Source organism: Lycorma delicatula, chromosome 5 (genome assembly GCF_047948215.1).
Source record: "Lycorma delicatula isolate Av1 chromosome 5, ASM4794821v1, whole genome shotgun sequence".
NCBI lineage: Eukaryota > Metazoa > Arthropoda > Insecta > Hemiptera > Fulgoridae > Lycorma > Lycorma delicatula.
The window spans coordinates 8,985,211-9,012,350 of NC_134459.1; the positions used below are offsets into that span (position 1 = coordinate 8,985,211).

Genomic DNA, 27,140 nt, shown 5'->3' on the forward strand with positions numbered 1-27,140 from the left:
TCATTATATTTTATGTATCAATTTGAAAACGATTGCCCCAAAATTACGACACTTTTTCGTACCCACAAAAAAGTATATATATATATATATAAACTTTTGATCTGATAATAGTGTTGGGGTCATGTGAATCGCGCATATGTCAAAATTTTCTCATTTTTTGAAAATCCCCCTAGTTTGTACCCCCATGGTCCGATTTTCCCCATTAAGAAACTCGCAGGAGATTATCGATCATTATATTTTATGTATCAATTTGAAAACGATTGCCCCGATTTACTGCAGTTTACGATTCCAGTTTGTAAACTGGAATTGTAAAAAAGATGTAGGTCAACTAAGCATATATTACAGCAATAAAAAAATGTAAAAAAAAACCATTGATATTTGACAAATAGAAAAATTATTCAAATTAATTTACACGAATAAATTTGACTACTCATTTATTAATTAGATAGAATCAAATTTTCACAAAACTTTGTTAAAAGAGAAGCAAAACGTTTTTTATAAGTTGCAATACATAGATATGTAAAGCTTCAATACAAATTTAAGTTAAAACAACATAATGAAGTATCCTGTTGCTTTCAAATTAAGTATAAAATTGGAATTAATTCTACATTTAATATAATATAAAACAGAAACTTTGGTTATTCATAAATAAAAGTTCCTTCGATTCAGCCCTATAAGATTACAAAACTTATGTAAAGAATGAATGTGAATTTAGTTTGTTAATTGAAATTCTAAAAAGATACAGGTCAACTGGAATAGTCGCTTTAATATTGGAAGGGCAGGTAGAAGTAAAAAATTGTGTTGGCAGGCCACGTTTGGAATATGTCAAATAAATTGTTAGGGATGTAGGATGTAGAGGGTATACTGAAATGAAACGACTAGCACTGGATAGGGAATCTTGGAGAGCTGTATCAAACCAGTCAAATGACTGAAGAAAAAAAAAATAATAATACTTCCTTTATTTGCTGCAACGAAATAAAAACTACGGAAGAAAATCCTATATTTATTTTCACTTTTACAAAATTTTCACAAAATTTACATTTGAGAACAGGTGACTTAAATGTCTGAACTTTCTTTCTTTTTCTTGTTTACCCTTTGGTAATTAATTTTCAGATAATATTTCAGAGGATGATACGTATGCGTGTAAATGGAGTGTATGTAATCTTTTACAGTCTCAGTTCGACCATTCCTGAGATGTGTGGTTAATTAAAACCCAACCACTAAAGAACATACCGGTATAGACGATCTAGTATTCAAATCCATGTAAAAATATCTGGCTTTACTAGGACTTGAACGCTGTAACTCTTTGGGAAGACGCGTTAACCACTAGACCAACGCGGTGTGATCGGCGGGGGGGGGGGCGACCTGCCGTGCCGGAATTATAACCAGAGGACGGGTAGGCCCTCTTAGAGTATAAGGACACTCTCCCAGACCGAGTATACTTAAATGGATAACCGGTCTGGGGGAGAAGGGAAAAAAGTTATTTTTATAAAATAAATAAATATAAATAAGCATTTATATTCTGTTTTGAATCTGTTTCGGCACATTTACCACCGAAATCTGATTGACTATTTTGTTTTTTAAATAAAGCTGTAGCTGCGGTGGCGTTAATACGTATGTAACGTAAATTATTACGAGGATGAATGAAATATAAACGGTAAATTTTTTAAAAATAAATTTATTGATCAAATAAATAGATATGGATTAGAATTGTCCAAATAGGGCAAAATTTTTGTTGAAAAACGTGCACCTCCTGATTTAAAAGTACTCTCAAAAACAAAATTTTTGACGCGTTGCTGAACCCTTTCCGTTCGAAAAACGTCATCCCCCACTCCACTTGAATTTTAAAGGGGATTTAACATGGGTTTTAGGTTATTTTCATGTCGTGACGATATAGCGCTTGCATGTTTCATCACAAAACTTCAAAAATAACGTATATAAGGGTTTTTGGGGTCGGAGACCACGAATTTGGTCAGAAACTTATTTTGACACATGAAAACTGTCAAAATTGCTGTCAATCAATTGACAACTAGCGTTTTTGTGAAGGAAAATCAATGTTTGACATTACAGACAACGTTAATAAGTGTTTTTTGGTGTCGGAGAACACGAATTTGAAGTCAGAAACTTATTTTGACACATCAAAACTGTCAAAATTGCTGATTTGGGAAGACGCGTTAACCACTAGATCAACCCGAACGATTAGAACTGTCGACTTCCAAATCACCAGCTGATTTGGGGAGGATGTATTTACCACTGCACCAACCCGGTGGATTAAATATCTGAACTTTTGTTTATTGTAGATGTTAATTATTTTTTTTTTTCAAATTTATGCATTGTTGTTTGTTAACCTGTTTTCTTTCTTTTTTTTCTGTTAAAAAGGTATTAGTGAGAATGTGGTACGTGGTATTTGTAAAACATTGCAACTAACGTTGCCACGTTATTCGGATGGACCTTCAAGATGGTACGTGAAAAGTACTATCGTTGCTCTTATCCTTGCGTATCCTGATTGGACGATGAAACATCTGACTGCCGTCATTGCCGATTCTGCACATCATAATTTACCACTGGTTTCGACGTATGTTAAGTTTTCCTTTTTATAGGTATAGAATAATCATAAAAAAACTTATGTTTTAGATTAAGTGGGAGAGCAAACTTAATAGCTGTCACTTAATAGGAATTTATGAAGTTATGTTTTAGAAAACTTAAACTGCAATTCTTACCCCTAATGGTTCTTCTCCATTTGGATCACCTTCAACAGCATCTTGCTGTTTATGATGATTGATAGTGAAAATTATATAAAGTAACTAAATCAAATTTACCTTAAATTGATGCTTTTTATCTGTATGTTGGTATATTTTTAATAATTTCAGTCTACAATGTAATTGAAAGTGATCTTACATTTAAATCATTTGGCATGGGTAACAAAAATTATAGTATTATGGCGTGGGCAACTGTATTTTATAGTGAGATAATTCAATTAATCTCTTGTATACTTTTAAACAGTTCTCATTCTTGATTAATTTTGATTTTCTTCTGAATAATTGTTCTCGAAAATGTTGAACAAATTAAACTGTTCAGTTTAATAGGTAGTAATTAAAATAATGTTTAATAGGTAGTTTGAAATAATTTTCTGTTACACATTTTATATTAATAAAATTTAAAAAAAAAACATATTTATGTTATCTATATATGTTGGATAACTATTTATTTTTTGGATAACTGTTTATTTATTTTGGATTGAATCGTGTGTTTCAGAGTTGTTAAAATAAGAACAAAAAAGAAACAATTGAAAAAAGTAACTAGTAACAAGTGAAAGTGTTGAAATTTAATTGATATGGATTAGTTTAAATAAAATAAATATACAGCAATGAGAATTATAGTCCACAGAAAGAATGGCTGTGCTTTATTTCAGTGGCCAAGTTGCCAGATATTATATATTATGCAGTTTGTAATTATGATTTTTCTATAGAGCATGGTGGTTGCATTGATTGCAGACAAGATTTTGCTTCCAAACTGCACATAGGAAATTCTAGAATGCAAAATTTTTTTTATAACTAGTTCCAGTAGTGTAAACAGCATTATTAACCCATGAGTGTTTCATGTGAAGGTAACAGATTTTTTTTTTATGTTAATGAACTAGATGTACTATCATGTCAGTAATGCATTACTGACAGACTGTTCTAAAGGTTGGAATATTTATTGTAAAGTAACTGCATCATTCACAACCCGAGTAATATTTTGTGTTATCTGTTTTTATATTAAATATTTTTCTCTGTGTATCTTTTATAACTGCAATTACTTATTTTATAATTTAATATACGTTCTAGAATACAGGTAGATCAATTAAGTGTTAATAATAACTGAATAATTAAATGTTGAAAATCTTTATGTACATACAATTCTGCATTAATGACATCCAATATTACTTATTGTCTTTTTTATTAATACTGATATATGATTTTATTGGATTATTAAGTAATATTTTTATACTTTTTTCTGCCAGTGTGAAATTTAACATTCCGTAGTGATAATTTATGACTTTAATATCGAAAACACTGTGGTAACATATGAAATTGTGTTCTGTTTTGGTGATGGAACAGCAATAATTAAGCTAATGTATATATTTTTTTTTGTATTTCATTAAAAGCATCTTGCACTGATTATGGATATATAACATAAGATAAATTCTTGATAATATCAGTTTCCTATTTTAGCATTAAAACATATACCATTTTCATTAAAAATATAAAATAATAATAATATTTTTTTTTAACATGAGAGAACAGTAGTTTACGCTAGAAATTTAAATAGTAATCTTTTCTGAAAAATTTAATTTTCATATTCAGCATCATTATTAAAAAGAAAAACAAATGTTATAATTCTAAATATATTTTAATTATTAAATTGAGTAGTTAGATTTTTTTATACGTAAATATATTTTTTTAATTTTCCAAATGATTAAAAGTATAAATATTTCCATAATAATATTTGTAATTTATGTACACATTTGAAAACAGATGTTTTTCAATAAAACACTTCAGTGTATGCATGTATGTGTTATTTATTATGTATTTAATGTTATTTATATGTTTTAACATATTAAAAATTTTTGTTCTTTAAAATTGTTTCAAATTTTAGATTTAAAAAAGAATAATAAAAATGAGTTTTAATAATTATTAAGCTTTTTTTTATTATGTACTAAAAAGTTTGCTGATTATATTATAGAGATTTAGATTGTAAGTAATAATATTATGGCTTAATTTGTTTTTTTTGAGATTGTTTTCATACTTAACTGATAAAAATCTAACCAATTTAATTTAAAATTGGTAGATAATTTTAAGAAATTTAGAATTATTTATTTTTGATGTATTATAAAATTCTTTACCCTTTACTCAAAGATCACTGGGCAAATTTCAAATATTTAGCATTTTACTGATATTTCTGATGCAGATAACAAAGACCCTTATTCTATTTTTTTTAATCTCCATGTTTTTATAATGAACACACTTATTGAACTGCCCTTTAATCTCATAACATTGTTTTTGTATTGTTCTTGACCAACAAGTTCGCTATTCGTAAGTAGGATCTTTATGTCATTATTGCAAAGTAATTTGGAAGATTTTTTTGATGAATAATTCTTCACAAAATCTTGAAACTTGTGTGTGGGAATATGGAATGGGAATTTTGAAGCTTATGAAAAGTGCCATGCCTTTTTGGATCCAGGACCTTTCAGATAAAAGACTGAGGCGCTACCATTCCATTCTGGAGGTTATATTATCATTTTTAGCTGGCTCTACCATCAAGGAATTGAAAAATTACATCAGCCATCCAGGCTGATGATCTTTTCAATAGAATTATTTTTTTGTGTTGCCTGTGGTCTAAAAAATTCTTAAAATATGTTAGGAAATAAAATAAATAGGGTTTGGTAATTTAGTGCCTTTAGTAATAATACTTTTGCCCTTGTTCCTCCTGTTATAATGGTTAAAGTTTTAACAATTATGGTCTCTCTAGGCTATTTTTATTCATGTGGTTTTTTAACATGACCAATTGCATTTACCTGTACAGCTTTTAAGTGATGTACATTTTACATAACAATTATACAAAATATTAATTTACATTGTACATGTGCATAACAGTTCACCCCAATTATCTCATTAACTTGAGGATAAAATTTTGGTGAATTTCAGTGGGAAAAATTGTGTAGACAAAACATGTCTTGAGTTATTGATGCTTTGGTAAAGTGGTATTTATAAATATACCAATATCCCCTTCTTTGCTAAAAAGCTATTGATTTTTCTAAACCAAATAACTATAGGATTCTGTTATTTTATGTTCTTAGTGGCCAGAAGTCTTTGAAATAATCTTTACAAGATGATGGCAATCTTTACATTGCCTCCTAGCATATTAAGATTCCATATGTTATTTCTGTTTTCCATAGTTTTCCATAGCTGTAATCTCCTGTTGAAAGTGTTCCCTGTGTTCATCACTCACTGCACCAAGATTTTTCAGGAAGAAATCTAAAACTGATGCTTACGGATTTTTGGGACTCACAAGGCCCAGTACAGGAACATTATGAGGAAAGGGGCACAACAATAAACAGTGCACGTTATAGTGAGATGCTTACTGCCAAACTGAAGCCTGCAATTTGAAGTAAACACCGAGACTGTTGTCGAAAGGTGTTGTTTTGTTGCACGACAATGCTCGTCCACATACTGCTGCCCACACTGCTGAAACGCTCCAGAAACTCAACTTTGAAGTACTGGCTCATCTGTATAGTCCTGATCTTGCCCCTTCTGACTACCACTTGTTTGGTCCACTGAAAGAGCCATTAAGGTTGATTTACCTTAGATGAAACAGTGAAAGAAGCGGTGCATTCCTGGCTCGTAGCTCAACCGAAAACCTTCTTTTATGAGGGCATCAGGAAGCTTGTGCAACGATGGACCAAGTGCGTTGAAATGTAAGGGGACTATGTTGAAAAATGATGTACATGTAAGGTTCCTATTTGTATTGCAATAAAATTTAAAACTACATTGTGGATAATAATTGACTTATTTTTTTAATTTAAAGTAACAAAAAAACTTGTTTGATGGAGAAATTCCAAATACAGTTTGAAAATTGATAAAAACAGATAAGTACACCTACTGGTACTCATGATACAAAAATCAATGTTGACCAATGTTATTGGTTCCTATTATCGTGCTATTGATATACAAATAATTATTGGTATTGCCTTCAGTTTTGACCAGATCCTAATTTGCGAATGTGACCACTACAGACCTCTTGCAACAGTTTCAAACACTTTGTGAGTGATTTCTTCCAATTTCATAAGGTATTAGAGATGAATATCCTTCTCAAGTTTAAAGTTAGATTTTGTTGTGGTAAAATGATTTTGCCCTTGTTTCTGCCCAAACACCAACTTCAAGTGAGCAATATTTATGTCAACCACTTTATAAATCTTTAGGGTCACTGATGATACCCTAAAGATTACCCAAAATACCCAGCAGATTACACAACATACAGAATGCCAGGGCAGCTGGCAAGAGGAGGCTACTGTCCAGTGTATACTCTTCAGTAGTGCTCTATGGGGCGTCTGTTTGGGTTGGTGCCCTTGATAGGCCATGCAACAGAAGGAGGTTGTTAGGCCAACAGTGGTGGCTCAGTCTGCAGGTTATCGCAGAGTACTGGATGATAGATACAGAGGTGACATCAGTCATAGCTGGTGTGTGCTCCCGATTGATCTGCAGGCCAGGCTGGGACATTCTATTACTTTGAGGGGTGAGAGGAAAGTGGCTGTCGATGAGATGTTCAGAGCTTGGAATGCAGTAGAGACTGGACGGTGGACAAACCGGCACAGTGACGTTAGGAACTGGTAGAGTGGAAGTGTGGTGATACCAGTTATGAGCTCACCCAGTTTCTATTAGGGCACAGGTGCTTTCAAGACTTCTTGTACCATATGAGTAGGAGTACCACGAGATGCTGCTGTGTTTATGGGTAGGAGGATACCTCTGAACACGTAGTGTTTTTTGAATGAGGTGGAGAGACTTGTGGGCTGCCATGATGGGCCTTGGTGCAGTAAATGTGGTTAATGTCATAAGTGTGTTGTTGGGTGACAGAGATGCTTGGACGAGAGTAACGACTATGGTGTCAGCTATAATTTGAAACAAAGCAGCAGAGGAGAGGGGCAGGCTGACTGGAAGACTGCAGTTGACCTGAGATGGAGCAACCGGTGTCAGATAGCTGTGGGCGGCGAGGGCTCCTTAGAGTCATCATTCACCAATGATGACTCTGGGGATGTCACTGTGGCTATTCTAATTCGATGACAAGAGCGCCCAGATGATTTGCACAGGGGTTGTGTATATACCATGTGGATTATGTCTGTCCCCTGCGTGACTAGAGGGGGAGGTTTTTAGTGGGTGAGAGCCCCACACTTGCTGTCAGAGCAGGCCTGGCAGAGATTTTTCCCCCCCACTAGGGTGGTTGTTCCTACAAGCAGTTTTGTTACACATTAGATCTGAATTCACACAATGCACAGACTGTCTCTACCATGAATTATACATGAACTTTGCAGTCTACATTTTAAGGTAAGCAATAGTTTTTCCAAAGAGGGAATGTTATAAACTTTTTTGAAATTGACATTTTAAAATTAAAACGTAATATTAAAGTTTCCTTCTACAATATTTTTATTTTCATTTTGTGTATGCCGTATAATTGTAAATGTTTTTATAAAAGTAAAAAGTGTGTTACGTAAACATTTTTTTCATATAGATGTGGAAGTTAAGAAAACTGTAAAAACAAATTGATTAAAATACAATGACTTGTTTGTTGTTAGTGGTTGGGAAAATATCATCTTTGTATGTCTTACGGCATGGGTTTAAGTTTTTTAAGGTTTCAAATCATGCCAAAGTTATCTTCAGTGTTCAGACAATCTGTAGTTATCCACATATGTAGAGATTATTAGGTGGGTTGATAAGATAAATTAAAGTGTTAAGCAAACCAGGGGAGTAATTTATTGCAGAAAATTATAAAAATATAATCTAGGTTGGTGAGCCATATATTGAAATGCAAAGGAGTTACATTCTAGGAGATATGAAGACTGTTAAAGCTGAAAAACAAGGCAAAGATTGGAGTGTATAAAGTAGATAGTTGAGGCCGTAGGATGTCGTAAATATGTTAAAGTTACAGATTAGCACAAAAGAAAAAAGAATAATGAACAGCAACTGAAGAGAAAAAGAAACTGTTTAATTTTGTTTTTGTTTGATCTGCGGCCTCTTTATTTATGTCAATATTTAATTTATGCTTTTTCAAGCTTTTTTTAGATTTTGAATTATATTGAAAGCTTTTATAAAAAAATGAGGCCATAAGGATGTATTTAATTTTATGTTTGGAAGAAATGTTAAATTTTAAGCTGAGTGTAAATATCGGGAAAGTGCAGCAGCATCATTGCTGATTTTTCTTTTATATAGCTTTTAACGTGTTACCCACACGTTACACATGTTTTATGTCTTACAACTTTTTGCGGTTCTATATATTCTGGAAAGTTAAAATTTGTCATTCCAAATATCTAAGACTATATGAAAATATGCAAAATAGTATTAAGAAAAATATTTGTTCTATTTCCACTGGTCCCTTTTCATTTACACAGGGTCCCTTGTCATTAGACAATTATTCATTTTTAGGCATGATATTAACTTTTATTATGAGACCCTTATTTTGACAAAACGTATAACCGTATTATACAAGTTGAAAATATCTTGTTTATATGTCTAAGGAAAATATTGACAGAATGTTGATTTTTATTTAGATCATTGACAACTTATTAAACTTAATCATACTATAAACATCTGACGTACAATATCTTGTCAATTAGTTTAAAGTATTTAACTTGGTCGACTCCTGTTTTACACAATGGTTGTCGAGGAACAAAGAGCTCTCCACTTCAGTCTATCATTTACCAGCTGTTTTATCTTATTAAAATCTCCACCTTTTGGCTGAACCAATGTACACACCACATCCCATTTTGAATTTTTTGGTCCTTCTCTGGGCCTCCATCCATCAGTTGTTGCCTCTCACACCTGCTGAGGTGAATTATCTTCATTCATTCTTATTGAATACCCTTTCTTTTTTCTTTTTCCTGTTTAGCTTCCGGTAACTACCTTTCAGATAATTCTTCAGAGGATGAATGAGGATGATATGTATGAGTGTAAATGAAGTGTAGTCTTGTACATTCTCAGTTCGACCATTCCTGAGTTGTGTGGTTAATTGAAACCCAACCACCAAAGAACACCGGTATCCACGATCTAGTATTCAAATCCATATAAAAGTGACTGCTTTTACTAGGATTTGAAAGTTGAAACTATTGACTTCGAAATCAGCTGATTTACGAAGACGCGTTCATCACTAGACCAACCCGGTAAGTTTAAAGAAGATCAACGCACACGTTTCTTCGATTATCCTTCTGTTCCGTTGTGAGGTTTTTCGACACCGATTTCGCATGTCCAAATCGTTTGTCAAAATTTGATGATACGGTGAAAGTGTTTAAATTTCACTCATCATCCTTATTGTTAAATGACGGTCTGATCTCACAAGAACCCTCACACGCTCAACGTTTTCGTCAGATTTTGAAGTTGAAGGTCTCCCAGAGCGAGGTTGATCTTCAACGTGTTCTCGGCCTTCCAAAAATGATTTGTGCGGCGGAAAACTTGCGCTCTTGATAAGCAATGTTCCCCATAGGTCTGTTTCAACTTTTCGAAGGTCACACTCGCGGACTCCCTAAGTTTAACACAAAACTTAATTGCACAACGTTGTTCTAAATTTCGATGCTCAATTTTCGTAACACACAACTTCACTGATGGCGCTGTCAAAAATAATATTTTGGCTGAACGGAGTTGAAACTCGTATTGAGTATGTAGAAGGGATGAACAAACCGGTCTGGTACAGACCGGTAGACACAGCTTTGCCAGATCGTTCGCAGTGTTACCAATCTCATTACTTTTCTCACATAAGTCGTAAGTGCGACATGCCGCAAGATCCTAAATACAGGGTGTCCCATATAAAACGCAACCCAAACTTATATCGGTAGGTATTGAAATAATAAAAAGGCATATGCAAATGTAAATGTAATTTTTATTATTACCATCCATTATCTTACATTTAGAGTAAATGTTGGAATTCATCTTCTTGAATACAAGCTTCAGTTCTTTTTACAGCGTTTCTGTACCAGTCGGGGAGTAATTTTTTGCCGCCACCTTCTGGAGATAGATACAAATGAAATTGCTGATGAACTTCGTAACCAGGAAGTTGTGGAGGTGAAAAGAATAAAGAAACGGCAGAACGGAGTGGAAGAACCTACATTAACTTCTTTCATTCTTCCGGTACCACCAGTGAAGATTTAAATGGGTTGGTTACGTGTCTGTTCGGATGCGTCCATACATCCCCAACCCACGACGATGTTTTCAATGCCAAAGGTACGTCCAAAACACAACTTCTTGTTCGAAATCTGCAATTTTATTTGTTTGTTTTTTAATATTTTACAAAGTTTTAATTTTGTTTTTAATATTTTAGTTTAGATTTTCACTTTATTCTTAGTATGTTAGTTTGTTTTAAATTTTTAGCTGAATTTTTTTTGTTTTTAATTTTGTTTTTATATTTTGTTTTTAAATTTTATCTTTGTTTTCCGGGCGATGATAATATGTAATGTTTTTCGCCCAGAAAAAAAAAGTATATTCAGTAATAACATCGGATCACTAACATGATTAAAAAGCGAATTTCGCTTTGTGTACAAGCTCGTACATAATACAAGCCAAATTACAAGCTCATAGTTAGTACATGGTCTTCATAGTCTCTTTTTCATTCTTACAGAAATACTTATTGTATTATTCATACATAATACATTGTCTTATTGTCGGGAATTAAGATTAAAATTTTGATTAAACTAAAAAAACTTACAGTTATGTCATTCATAACGTAACTGATCTGTTAGAACTTTTACCGATCAGTTAGAATATTCGCATTAAAATGGACTTAAAAAAAACCCTAATTTGTAGAAGAAAAAATTTTGGATATATTTTTGCTTCGTAATTCCTAAATCATGGATTTTATTTCGAAAAAAGCTGTTGTAAATAAATAAGTTAACTTCCTCGTGTTTTTTTTTATACGTACCATTCATTACGTTTAGTTGAAAAACGTGACAATTTCATTCAGTAATTCATTCATATTTGATAGGTTTGATTTGTGCGTAAATATTAAGATGTCAGTCAATAAGAATGTATAAAAAAATCTCGAGTACTTTTTTATTACTTTCTTGTACGAAGTAAAGGAAGTATTATGATCGCAAAAAAATGTCGCTTATCAGATTTCAACGGAAATATCCATTTTGACCATCCATGAATCCATTTTGACTAGTTTCGATGTGTGACGTCTGTACATATGTGTTCGCATAATTAAAAAAACGATTAGCCGTAGGATGTTGAAATTTTGGATTTAGGACTGTTGTAACATCTGGTTGTGGACCTCCCCTTTTGATTGGAATCGATTGAACCAAAAGCGTTCGAAAAAGCCCAAAATCCAAAACAGTTTGGATTTTGGACTTTTTTTTAACTGTAATAATAAGCCCTCATTGAGAGACATCAACGGTATATCATAAGTGGTACTTATTTTCATCGGTTCCAGAGTTATAGCCAAATTAAATTTTAATTAATAAAATATTTGGATCTTACAAGGGGAAGACACATCGGTTCGAATCTTTGTTTTTTTCAAATTTAAATTTATTGATTTATTAATAATTATAACGTGTGATTGTAAAAAAAAATTACGATAAACAATAATTCAGTAATAACAATTAAAAAAATATCGGAAGTTATTAATGAAATAAAATTTTTTATGTACTTTCCATTTTAAAAAAAATGTGTATATGTAATTACAAGGAAGGTATACAAGGAAGTCATGTAGTGTTCACATCAGATTTTTTAATTACAAATTTTATAAATTTTTTTTTGTCTTCAGTCATTTGACTGGTTTGATGCAGCTCTACAAGATTCCCTATCTAGTGCTAGTCGTTTCATTTCAGTATACCCTCTACATCCTACATCCCTAACAATTTGTTTTACATATTCCAAACGTAGCCTGCCTACACAATTTTTTCCTTCTACCTGTCCTTCCAATATTAAAGCGACTATTCCAGGATGCCTTAGTATGTGGCCTATAAGTCTGTCTCTTCTTTTAACTATATTTTTCCAAATGTTTTTTTCTTCATTAATCTTCTGCAACACCTCTTCATTTGTCACTTTATCCACCCATCTGATTTTTAACATTCTCCTATAGCACCGCATTTCAAAAGCTTCTAATCTTTTCTTCTCAGATACTCCGATCGTCCAAGTTTCACTTCCATATAAAGCGACGCTCCAAACATACACTTTCAAAAATCTTTTCCTGACATTTAAATTAATTTTTGATGTAAACAAATTATATTTCTTACTGAAGGCTCGTTTCGCTTGTGTTATTCGGCATTTTATATCGCTCCTGCTTCATCCATCCTTAGTATAAATAAATATTATAAATAATATTTATAAATAAATATTGTAAAATTAACATTTTGTATTACCATTTATATTAAAGCCCGTATTTTTAGTTTTATTTTGAGCTTCTTTGTCTTGGATTAACTTCAACGTAAATGCTAAGTCTTTTTCAAAGTCAGTTTTTTCTCGTAGTTTTCCTTTTTTCTATTATTCTTTTCCTTTAACATTGTAGTCGTATACTCGTTTTAAAACATTCATAATATTTTCTCAAACATTATATTTATTTTATCTTTTTTTTTTTTTAAGAAAGGTTTTATTTATTGTCAAGTAATGGTTTTTAGTTTTCGGCTAAAAGTACCTGTTTTTATGACATATACCCGAGTCCTATATCGGGTCGAACTGGGGAATTATTTTTCCCATGTTCCCACGGTATTTAATAAAGTTGAAAAATATTTATAGAAAGTCGATCGGTAACTGGATGTTACGATAGAAGGGATTTTATTTCAAGGGTTGTTTTGTTCTTGTTGGTGCTTATCTAGTCTCCTACACTATTGATGACCGGCAAGGGGTATATGAATGTTAGTCGTACAAAGGTATGTCCTTTCGTATTGTTAGTTATTGAGATTACAGCAAAACGTTAAAATTATAATAATAGAAATAAAATGTTGACAGACAAATGATTTATCCATAACGGGTATTTTGTTATTTTCATAACCTATCTGTATAGTTTAACTGAATATTATTTAAAACTTTTGTCGGCATCGGACTCCCCTGTTTTCGTTATAATGGAACAATATTCAATTTCAAATTGTTCATTTCTTAGAATAATAAGTGTTTTGTTGAAAGTTCCTAGCTTCGTAGAAGTATTGAGCTGCTTCCTCGTACCGTAAAATTGCATATATCTTTATAAAAAAAAAAAATATTTTTTTCCCCTGTTTTTCTACCTATATATTAAATAAATCTTCTCCAAGTTTTGAAAGAAAGACAACGTTTTTTCCTGTACTCGATTAAATATTGAACTGAAAACTATTTTTATGAGAACGTTCCTTAGTAACCATCCCAACCCCACTTTCCTACTGACCGGGATAGCTCTGGGACACAACGTCCTAGAACAATCCAGCCAAACTCATTATCTTTAATTTTTTTAAAAAATCAAAATTAAATTAAATGTAACAAATACAGGCCTTGAAATCGATTCCGGCGCTCTTTCCTTAAGAGAGGACGATCCCTTAAACAAAAGATTTCAGCCCGCTCTAGGCTGAAAGGGAGCGCGTTACGGAAGATAGGCTTATTAGCTCATCGTTCCGCCGGGTCCCTGCAGCTAACACTTTCCATCGGATAGGAACGCAATCCAAACTGCACCAAACAAATCAACGCCCATCTCCTATTAATAATCCGTCAGTGTAGTCCGTATACTGCGAAAAGTAGGAGGGTATTGAACTCTCCGACATCCTTGCGTTCCGTTCCATTATGAAAACGGTCGAATTAAATTTTAAAATGTTCAGATAAACGCGTGAATCGCAAGAATGAGTATTACATTTTACGTTAGAGTTTTTAATCTGTTTTTATGTTTAGGGCTTGTTGATGTAAAATTTCCTACCGGTTTTATCGGTTTTGACTGAAAGTTAATTAAATATTAGAATAACATCCTTAAGATCCTTATAATTCCTTGTAACAATAATCTATTTAATAACGTCGATAAAGAAAAAAAAAAAGAAAAGAATCTTCAGATCTTCTAGGTAGATCGTATAGTATTTATTTAAAAAAAATTCTTCGAGTTATATTTGAAAGAAAATTATCAGAAAAAATTAATTATACCGGTATATAAAAGGAATCCTCAAAATCGGTCCGGTGAATCTGACCAAAAATTCATTTTTCAATTGAAAATTTCGATCGTTTGAAGTCTGTCAAATTAAAAATAAAATAAAAAACTGTTGACAACTTGCTGTCATTTATTTTGGTGCAGAATTACAAATCGAATTTAAAGAAGGATTTTTGGACGATGAGAATATGTTAAACAATGAGTTTTTTTAAATATCATTTAATCTAACATTATCTAAAAATTCCTTATTAATTTATTCGAGTTTTCAGTGGAAATACTTTGAATACCTAAAGAAAAAATAAGTAAACAGGGCCCGGGCGTGTTTGTCATAATTAGGGACTGATTTACGGCACAAAAATAAAAAAAAATTACGTAGTTAAATATTACTTATTTCGCTTTATTTACCTTCGGTCCGCATTTTGTGTTTTACTTCCTTGTACGAAGTGAAGGAAAATGTTTTGTGTGGTCACGAAAAATTTCGGTTTCCAGATTTTAACTAGTCTCGGCCTGAAGTCTGTACGTACGTATGTATGTGTGTATGTATACATACATACTCGCGTAACTGAAAAACGATTAGCCGTAGAACGTTGAAATTTTGGATTTAGGACTGTTGTAACATCTACTTGTGCACGTCCCCTTTTGATTGCAATCGACTAAACCAAAAAAGCCCAAAATCCAAAACGATTTGAATTTTGAACTTTTTCTTAACCGCAGTAATAAGCCTTCATCGAGAGCTTTTCAATGATATATCGTAAGCGGTAAAAATTTTCATCGGTACCAGAGTTATAGCCAAATAAAATTTTAATTAATGAATTATTTGGATCTTACATCGGTTCGAATCGGACTTCATCTCCTTTTTTTCTTAACTTTTTTTTCTTTTAAGTTAAATATATTGATTTATTAATTTATTAACCTCTCATTGTAAAAAAACATTTACGATGAATAAATAAAAAAAATAATAAAAAAATATCAGAAGTTATTAATGAACTTTTCATTTTTTTAAAAATGTGTATATGTCATTTAAAAGGCGTACAAGGAAGTTATGTGGTGTCTACATCAGATTTTTTTAAGCGTTTAAATCGTATTCACTGGTATTTATATCCACGGAGGATGATTTGTTTTTATTTTCTCATTATCAGAATTTTTGTTATCTTTCCCTAAATGATTGGTTTATCCGTTTACAGATGACTTTTCACAATAAAGTATTTCATTTTCCTGAATTTGTAACAAAATTATTTAAAAGTTTTAGTTAACCAGTGAGCGGCATTGTTTCATTTCTTATTTTTTGGTCGATTTTTGGAAAAATATTATTTTCCCTTTAATTGAAAAATTGCGATTTTCTATAATTTTAAATTTAACGAATATTCATTTATCGATAATGTTGTTGAATTAACTTTTTTTTCATACTTAACGTTTGTTAACGAAAATGTTATTCTTATAAAAATAAGGTTTAAACCGTCCAGACAGTTTTAAAAAGATACTTTTTTTTGCTATATTATGTGAAATTATATTTTTTTAAATCTAAAATATCGTCCCTAGATAAGTCGGTGTGGTCACATTCTTTCTTATAGTTTTTGACCTGCCAGGGTAAAATCATTGTGTTTGTTGTCTACTTTCCTTAACATATATATGAGAATAACTGTTTATACGTACACAGATGGCGACCTACATACTAGTCTATTAATTTAAAGATAATAAATAACTCTGTATATAGCTACATTAAAAATCTATTGGCCCTGTTTTACTTCTCGGTTATTTTTTTATTAACAAATGCAGTTTTATTTCATTACTGAAATTTGCCTTCGAAATTATGAAGAAAAAGTAAAGAAAATTAAATAATCGATGGTTGAAGCCTTTGCTTGTTGGAAATTCATAATAACAATTAGAAAGTAAAAACAGATATCTTTTTGATTTTCAAAAAATGTATTTAAAAATGAAAGCTGTTTCGATACGCAGTACCTTCTTCAAATTTTAAGAAATCTTAAAATGAATTAATTATAAAAAAAACTTACTTGCTTTTTACGGTTACTTTTTGACTTAACGTCTTACGCCCTTGTTGAATGCGGGTAAGAAGAATTCTAAAAATTTATTTATACCAAAATTGGGGGGGATTTGAACCTACGGTTTTTCCAGTTGTATTACATTAAAAAAAAATTGTTGTTTCGTCAAGAACGGTTACTTTTACAAATAAAATAAATATGGTATTTTCATTTTAAAAGTACTGGCACCGCTGATTATTCGCTTAAATATCCAATTTATCTCTTTTTAACAATATAAGAATACTATTTGATTAAATGTCTCCGACGAAAAAGATTAGATAAGAATAAATTTCCTTATCTCAGTAAAGTAGATTCAGCTCGATATCTGTTTCAAATGTATTGTAGCAGGTTATTTGGATCGGTTCTGTGCGTTTATATTGAGAGCAGTTTAATTTCGGTATCGAGGTTTAACATGAATATTTGGAATTTGCCTACTAACGAACACGAAACCGATCGGTTCCTCCAACTGCGTGGCATTCTAACTGGAACCAGGACATGTCGCAATGGACACGCAGCGCGATTTTACGAAACCGATGGTATTGTACGGCTTAGCGACAAACGTATTTGCCGGTCGAAAGTAAATGTGCATGTCGGTGCTCGACTGAAAAATTTGAACCTCATCTTCGTGATTGACGTAGGTTTTCTATATAACTGGGCGTTTCAATTATCAAGTGATACTTGATGTCATCTTGGATCGGCTGTTGGCCCGAATACAGTAGTCGATCGGAATAATTTCATTACAGAAGTTATTTCAATACAGTCAAACGATATTGAATAACACAGACGACCTGAAATCGGAGGAAATTGTATGTTCCTCAGAATCCATTAAACGCTGTTCTCGAGGCGCAAAAATCATACCGGTCGCGTCTACCCGCAACAGTGGGTTTTCAGCGGCATTTGTCATGAAAACTGCGTGTGTTTCTCGTGAAAGTTGCTTATAAATCGCTTCAAACCCTGTTGAATGGTATTAAAGTTAACATCGGGAGCATATTTTACTCGGATTCCTGGCGTGCGTACCAAACTGACGTACTGGAAACGGAACGGTTCCGCCATTACACTGAATCATCGGTACTATTTCGTTAATACTAACCGATGATATTCAAACCGTTGAACGTATGTGGGGATCTCTGAAATGGCGGAATAAAAAGGCGTCACGTTGAACTGTACTTCGCCGAATTCTTATGGCGTCGTACAATCGGGGGCGATCGTAGCTTTCGGCAAGTAAAATTTCCGTGACTTTTAAGTTGAAATAATTCAGTAGCTTGTAAATTAACAATGAATAAAGAAATTAGTTAGAAAAAGCCACTGATATGAAGCGAACAAGCGTTGGCGCCGGCATTCGATAAAAGTACCTCTTTCTTTAGTATTTTTTTGAAGATAAATTTCAGTAATGAAATGAAATTATGTAAGTTAAACAAAAAGTGAACCGGATGTTAAATTAGATTTTATGAAACTAGTTATTAAATTTTTTCTAAGATCAGTAAAAGTAGCTTAAACTCACTCGTCCGTCTACGTGCGTCCGCCCCTTTACTATCTGTTACTTTCTTATGAAAGCAAGCGATTGGATGTAGGCGTATATTTTTTTGTTTAGTTAAATATAATATTATCAGAGTCGACGACTATTAATAATGCCATTGTAAAATAATAAAAAAACGTGTAGTAATTTATTATAATTCCGTATTTATACTGATTATTCATTTTTACTTCCTTTTACATTGTAATCGCGAAAAAAATCGGTTTTTTAGATTTCAACTGAAATATCCATTTTGACCATCCCTGAATCCATTTTAACTAGTTTCGGCGTGACGTCTGTACAGTATGAATCTCGGATAACTTAAAAAACTATTAGCCGTAGAATGCTGTAATTTTGGATTTAGGACTGTTGTAACATCTAGATAATTACCATTTAGATAATACTTCAGAGGATGATATGTATGAGTGTGAATGAAGTGTAGTCTTGTACAGTCTCAGTTCGACCATTCCTGAGATGTGTAGTTAATTGAAAACCAACCACCAAAGAACACCGGTATCCACGATCTAGTATTCAAATCGGTGTAAAAATAACTGGCTTTACTAGGACTTGAACGCTGTAACGTTCGACATTCCAAATCAGCTGATTTGGGAAGACGCGTTAACCACTAGACCGACCCGATGGGTTCAAGCCATGACCTGTTTATATTCTTTCTAACCTCGATGTATTAAGCAGGGCGATTTGTACAGTTTTTTTTTTAAATAATGGATACGATATAAGAATCTATTTTCTCTTTAGCTATTATAAATTATTATTTTAGAAAACCGTTCTTTTAATTTTTTTTTTTTTAATTCGAGTACGTTTTGAACATTACTCGCATAACACAGAGTGTTGAAAAAGTACGCAACATTACGGGAAAATGAGTAAGTTAGAATCGTTGTTGAAAGTAGCCTCCATTACGCGATTCACATAATTGAATATGCTCTTAAACTTGTGTTCAGGAATTTCAGTGACACATCGTTCAATTTCGTTCTGGTATTCGGAAACGGTGTCAAGATGAGTTTTGTAAGCAGCCTCCTATGGTATCCCCACAAGAAAAAGTCAGGAGGGGATAAATCAGAAGACCGAGGACCAGGACCACTTACCCATGAAAACAGTGATTCAAGAAAATTACAGTATTGTTGGCTGTATGAGCTATAGCATTGTCCTGCTAAAATATGTACCGTTGCCGGTCTGCAGGTACAGTGTTTATAAATTGTTGCACTATCTCTATGTAGCGCTCACTGTTCACTGTGCAATAGAAATATCTCATGCACATAAAACACCCGCTTTTTGTCCGTGCAGAGGAGACTCGTGCGGCTGTGTGGATTTCCGTACACCAAACGCGTGGATTCTGAGTATTTACTTATCCACCGTCAGACCAAAACTAATCATCGAGTACTTCCCTATCTAGCGATACAGATGTCATGAACCGCCGACAGAAAGCTACACCTTTTCTAGTGTTTGCAGGTAAAAACACGTGAGAAACACGAATTCTGTACGGATCCATTTTTAAACACTTGCGCGATGCCGTGCGGACAGATTAGACATTCGTCGCGCAAATCTCTTGGAACTAACAGAATATGCGACTTTATTTTTTAAATAAAAATTCATTTTTTTAAATACGGAAAAATGATTTATTAGATATCTAAAATTTTATTAAAAAAATTACTCTGGTGGAAAAACTTTTACATTTTGTGTTAGTAAGGTGTTTCTTAAAATTAAGGTACATCGATTTAAAATCTTTAAAATATTTTTTTTTTCTCTTTATGATAGAGTATATGAGCAACATACATATATGAAACTTGTAATACTTTGAGAAATACTTAAATACATGTGTTTAGAAAAAGATTTTCCGTTATATATGCATTTCTATTGAAGGATCTGTAATAAATATATTTTATCCTAGTTTTGCTGATATTGAATTTCTATCGTCGACATGTCTTGATGGAAGCATTCATCGTATTTGTATACTACATTTGTCAAGATTTTTTTTTAAAAAATGTTCAAAATAATTTTTGAAATTATGTTCCACCCCGCTGCCTAAAAATACTTTAAATGTTTTGTTACCCGTATAGTAGGAAAAACACGACTGCTGGGTATTACCCACGTAAAAAGCAGCATTCTGATTAAATATAAAACCGTTGTACAATTTTTTTATTTTTTAATGACACCATACGATTACTTTTTTTTTACAGATGATTAATTCACCATATAAGCTCGAAACTTGTGTATGGGAATACGAAATGGAATCTTGTTTATTTCAAAATAAAAGCGACAAATAATTTTATTAATAACATATTACAGTTAGCGTAAGGCAAGTTACGAATAAAATATTATTTTTTTCCCATCTTTACACGATACGGTTTTTTTCTTCTTTTTTTTTGTCGCGCTTACCAGAGAACCAACGAGTCCCTGACTATCGATACCGGCTCTTCAGATCGCAGTATCCTTAGCGTGAAAAAGAGAACGGTTAGAACCGCACTCACAAACGACCGTGAAGAAGGGATCAAGGATTAGGAAAAAAGGGTTGGTGTTGAGAAAGGACTCGTCGGTGTAATTTATTGTCTTACCAAACTCTAGATTATTTTATAATTAGGAGTTCAAGTTTTTTTTTTTTAACTATAATTCTGGTTATTTATAAAAAGATTTCACGTATAGTAATCGACAGGGTTAATATGTTTTCTAATTTATTAAACATTTACGAAGTAAAATTGTTTGTAATAGTTAAATAAACGGTGCTTAGAATATATATTACAAATACCCATAAATTTTGTATGCGTATCGCCAAACAAATAAAGCTGTTAAGACAAATTATGACGTTATATTCGGGTTCAACACCAAACAATACGTAAAAGCGAAATCAACCGGTCGAACAAAAACTTGCAGCTCAGTGGTCGGCATCATAATTTTTACTATATCTCCAGTATCATGAATCGTGTGTTTATGCTAGTTTCTATTGAACTTATGGCTTCCTTAATATAGGAGGAATCGTTTTATATCCTGTTTGAAATTATAAAATTTCTGCTGCCGCAATTCGGATAAGTATTTGATTTTAATTTTGGTTTGTTCGATTAATAATTCCACGTCTAATTCCTTTTTCGTCACCAGGTTAAATTAAAAACAGATTAATATTTAATACTTATATAACAAAAGCTAATGACCTAAAACAACGTGTATTATATAGAAATATTTAATATTTTATTAAATATAGTATATTTATTATTTCTCATATTTCCAGGAGAAATAATAAAGTAGAGGGAATCTATAACAGATATCGATATAGAAAATTTCTAACAAAACTATATTGTATGAAAATTAATTGTAATTCTTGCATTATCTTAAAGTAACAACAAAATCAGCCCCGTCAAGTTTAATTTTCCTTAAAATATATAGGAATATTCTGCAGATTGTAGTAAATATGTAGAATACAATTGTTTGCGGGAGGGTTAGGTCTTTACGTAGATTTTTATAGCACGTGGTGAACAATATAATGTGTGCTATTTGCAATACATTTTTTTTTAACGGAAAATTAGTAACCTAATCAGGCCGTAAATCAGCTGATTTCGAATTCGACAGTTCCAGCGTTTAAATCCTTTTATACGGATTTGAATAGTAGATCGTGGATACCGGTGTTCTTTGGCGGTTGGGATTCAGTTAACCACACATCTCAGAAACGGTCGACCTGAGACTGTACATGACTGCACTTCATTTGCACTCATACATATCATCCTCATTCATCCTCTAAAGTAATACCAGACGGTGATTCCCGGAGGGTAAACAGGAAAAAAAAGTTTTGTTGATATACGTATGATTCGTCGTCACACGGAATCAAAATAATGTAACCAAAAATAACCTATGCTCGCTAACTTTGTATAATTAACGTTAAAAATATAAATTATATACAATAAGTTTATATATATATATAATAAGTTATAAAAAATTGGTAATTATAATTACTAAATTTTTTTAAATAATAATTTATATATTAATATAACGTTAAAAAAATCCATTGTGGGGGAAAAACGGAAAAGGCTTGAAACTTTAAGCAGCCGTTCCTCTTTTTATATAACTAATATTACTTATCAAGAATTCGCGTTTATGTTCTTTTGCTCTATTTCCCTTTCTGTTTAAATATTTTCAAAAATGCTTACTTTATATGTAGAGCTATCAAAAAATGTATAAATATATATATTTTTTAAAATTTTAGATGCCGTACTTAAAAACCATGACATTTCATTTTTCTTATTTCAACCTTTATTGAATCAGAACGTTCAGTACTTTCATCGATTAATTACGTAACCGATCCCGCATTTCTTGTATTGGATGCGGGTAATATTTCTTGCAATGTTCTGTGATAAGATGCGTCGTCTAAAATTATTACGTATGTTCGAGAAGATATTTCATTAATTTTTCTTCAGCCTATTTAAATAATTATTTGCATTCGTAGAGTCGCAGTAGTCGCCGGTTGTTGCACTTGCTTTCCAGGTTAATAGTGTGTCCGGAATAAATCCCTTTTCACCCCTAGCATGTATAATCAATCTACTACCTTTAGAAACCGGAGTCAGAAGTCTTCCCCCTGAAGCATCCTTCCATGATTTCGTTGAGTTATAACTTGACAAAACATACGTTTCATCAAGGTATACAGTCGGCTGTTTTCGGTTTTGTTCGCGTTCGTGTAATTTATTCGTTTAATGTCATGCTGCTCAATAATAAATATACAATCGTTTTCAGTTTTCCGCATTTGAAACCCGATTGTTGTAGTACTCTTCTCAGGCTTCTTTTATTTCTCGAGAAACCTATTTGTAATTTTTTTAATAAACTATTTTCCGTTTCCTTACACATTGAAGTTGCGGTCGTGATATTTTACACGCAGCTGCTGTTCGTTCATCGCACTTTTGAATCGGAATAATACACTTGTCGTTATTTCCCGACTGTCCAAATTTGCTTGCTTCTTCTTTCATGAATTCGTACATATTATTAACTCCCTAGCTTGCCGACTTAATTTTTTATACGACTTAATTTTTTTACGAGTCGCATCTGATTTAAGTTCGTTCATCTTGCTTGCAACAGTAGATCAAATAAAGGTGTATACTATATGCACACCACTATAAATCCCAGAAAAGCAAAACGCGGCACTGGCGAAAAGACTCGACAAATGAACAGAAATTACTAATATTATTAATATTCAGTAGTAAAGCTTCCGACTTTAATAATTTTCTCTACAGATAAAATAAATTTAACACTTGTTTTTAATTTGTATATGATGCTTGCTATCGATGTACGCCTTCACCCTTAGTCGGCTAATTAGGATTCATTTATTCCAGTAACTCATGATTACAAAATCGTTTCATTTTTAAAAAAAAAGTGTTGACTTTACATTCATTAATTTTGTCAACATATGCATCATTTGTAATTTTTAATCGTTGTGCCATAGATTATAATAATTTTGTTAAGAAATACCTATAACATTTTAAAACTATAATGTAGGATAATTTTATTTTAATTGTAAAATAAATTATACATAATATCGATTTGGGATAACAATGTGTTTGTTATACGTATAAGACTTACTTTTAATGTAAATTGTAAAACGATTGAGACAGAATCATCGACAGATTTAGTTTTCCGTTTTGTAACACCGATACGAGAAATGTTTGTAGAATATTTGATATACAGCATATTAGTTTGCTTGATTACTACTAACCTTCAGATTTCTTTCCCCCTGCTATAACTGAACTTTAGAACTCTCGACTTCAAAATCAATTTATTTACAACGACGACTTTTATCACTTACCGACCCGGTGTGTATATTAGTATTTAATTACCGATTTTACAAAAAAAAAATTGTAATCCATAATGAGATAAAAGAATTACGAAGCGATAAATACCATCGTTAATTTGATGAATTTTGCCGTAAAGTGAACTAATTAGATAATTTAGGTTATAGAAAATTATATAAGCAGGGAGAATTGTATCAAGAGAAAAAAGACAAGCTCATACGCTTACGCTTACTCGGCGTTTATTTAATAAATTGCTTAAATAATAGCTACAAAATTAATCGATCCTAGTTTAATTAATTTTGCACTTATTACTTGATCCAGCTTTACAAATTAGTTAAATTACTTTCTTATTTATCAGCCATCTTATGAAATTAATATGTTTTGAATCTTTTTATTTGTGTTATTCTTCAACTTTCAACTTTCAACTTATTGTGTCAGAAAAGTGCTGAACCGAGATTCTTTTCTATATCTTACGTAGACGTATGATACTTCCTTCTTAAGTTGCTTGAATCGAAACAACACGTGCTTAAGTATTTCATCATCTACAAGTTGGATTCTACAAGTTGTGAAAATTTCATTAAATAATATCTATTGTTTTATTTTATCGATCGAATGCTTTAAATGTAACCTCTTTTTGCTGATTTTCACAATAATTATTTTACATATTTGTTAACTGCATTTTATAAATTCAGTTAATTCTTATGTTATTTATTCGTTATTAATAATAATATTATAATACGACTTTGGAAAATATAATTTAGGTATATCGCGGTCTATATTATTTACATCAACTGTCTGTCATTTTCGTCCAAAAAGAAAATGAGAAACAACTGGAGGGGAAGTAAGTGTACTTCATATCCCCTCAAATATTTCCTTCCGTGCGTACTTACACGTCCCTTTTAACAAACAACTGTCTACAGTTCCTAACTAGTTGTACGCATCCTGGCAGCTTTTCTAACGGTTTGTATCTTTTGACAGAAATCTGTTTACACGATATTAACTGTGACACTATCTTACTCGTATATTTATTACTCGTCTTATTCTAACAGGGTAAATGTATTTATAACATAGTAACAACACGTTTACTGCTTTAAATGTGTGTTTATAGAGAAAAAAACAGGTTAATAAATAAAAAGATTAGTTATAATTTTGACGAAATACACGTTTTAGTGTTGCTTTTCTATTCCTTTATCTGTTCACCTTTCTCTGAGGGATCGGAAGGAAACAGTAATTGTATTCTACAAAAAATTTGTATTTTTGTAATTGTTATTCTCTTTGTTATTTATTACCTAAGGCTTGAAAGTTGATTAACTCTAAAACATCTCTGTTATTAATAAATATTCGTCGTAATCAATTTGGCAAAATAAATGCTTATATGCTAATTTGTACACACAAGTTTATTTTAAAAATAAAACTTTTCCTTAATTGTGCAATTTAAGTTTTATTCTCAAAATAATATTTTCTACTATTTTATTTTGTTTGTTTTCATTTAAATTTTACGAAGACAATACTGGAAGTTCTCGAAGAATCGTTGTAGAGATTAACTTAAAATTTAATGATATGTGAATGAGATGAAATCTAAACCTGAAATTCAACTTGTACTACTGTAGCCAATTATTATTAATTTTAATTAATTAAAATCATTAATAAAAATTGGGTCTGGAAGCTTTAAAAACAAAAAAATCCTAATTTTAATTATCTGGTAGGTGTTTCTTACAATATTACTTGACAGACAATCAAATATATTACAAAAAATGATAGTGCTCTGTAATACTCCATTTCTTTTATAAATGTACTACCGCCTGTTTGATTGTACTGCCTAAGTGGAATTGTCAGACATTTCACAAGATATAAGAAGTAACAAGGTATGATATTATGTAGTTTTATGTTCAATAAAAAAAATCTTATAAATATGTATTTGTTTCATACAGGGGGTATAACTTACTTTCTGTTCGTCCCTAGAAAGTAAAAGAAAAAATTCAGCACGGAAGGTTAATAAAAACAAGCACTGAATATATTTTAATGAAATGTTTGCATCGGGAGTTAATAATAATTATATGTATTATTTTAAAAATAATATATTTAATATATTATATTTAAAATAATAACATCCTGTTGCTCGGCAGCAGAATTATATTAAATTAATTTTTTTGATTTTGTTTATTATAATTATTCTCTTATTCGTTGGATCACAGGTTGTTTGTTTCATATCGTGAAAAAAATCAAATGGACAAGTGTTTTAAATTTTTATATTGGTTAGCCAAACCTATTAGAATATTTCGTAAAAAAAGACGAACCAGATTAAATGAAGAATGTACAGAAATAGTACTGGATTTAAATGGAGAATTATACAACGCAGTTCGAGAAATATTTGATAGAAATAACATAATAAAACATTTAAAAGATGAAGTTAAGAACACCCAGGAGGAACACAGAAACATTGTAAATGATTTAAATGAAAAACTTAGTCGGGTGAACCAAGAAAATCAAACATTAAAAAATGAATTATACGAGGCAAAGGATAATCTATTTCATAGAGAAAATATAATACAAGATATTAAAATAGAATTTCTTGACGGTTGTAAAAAATTAGAACAAGCAGAGAAAGAAATTACCAATGCTGAAGAAAAAATGTCACATTTAAATTACGAAAGAATCTTAGATAAAAAAAGAATCGAGGAATTAAGTACAATCGAAAAAGATTATAAAGATTTTATAGAATCTCTTTTGATCAATCTTGATCTTGATATCTCAACAGATCAGAAGAAACATGAGGATGATATGCATGCTGAAGGAGATACAAAAACTGATATCATTAAAACAGTAGATAAAAATATTTCTGAGAGTAAGGTATCGTTAAAGCCGGATGATATTAAGAGACGGTATTCTGATACAAGTCTTCAGCCATGTACGTTATATACAGCCTCGAAACCATTACCATTATTCTATGACTTGTATACAGTCACGCCACTT

At 31.7% G+C, this 27,140-nt stretch overlaps 1 long non-coding RNA gene across 1 annotated transcript in view; it reads left to right on the forward strand.

The window, feature by feature from the left end:
- Positions 1–10,959, forward strand: part of LOC142325821 (uncharacterized) — a 391,843-nt gene extending 380,884 nt beyond the window's left edge. Inside the window, exon 4 of the long non-coding RNA XR_012756593.1 lies at positions 10,707–10,959. This is a non-coding gene — a long non-coding RNA (uncharacterized LOC142325821). The remainder of the gene's footprint in view (positions 1–10,706) is intronic.
- The last annotated feature ends 16,181 nt before the right edge of the window (positions 10,960–27,140 follow it).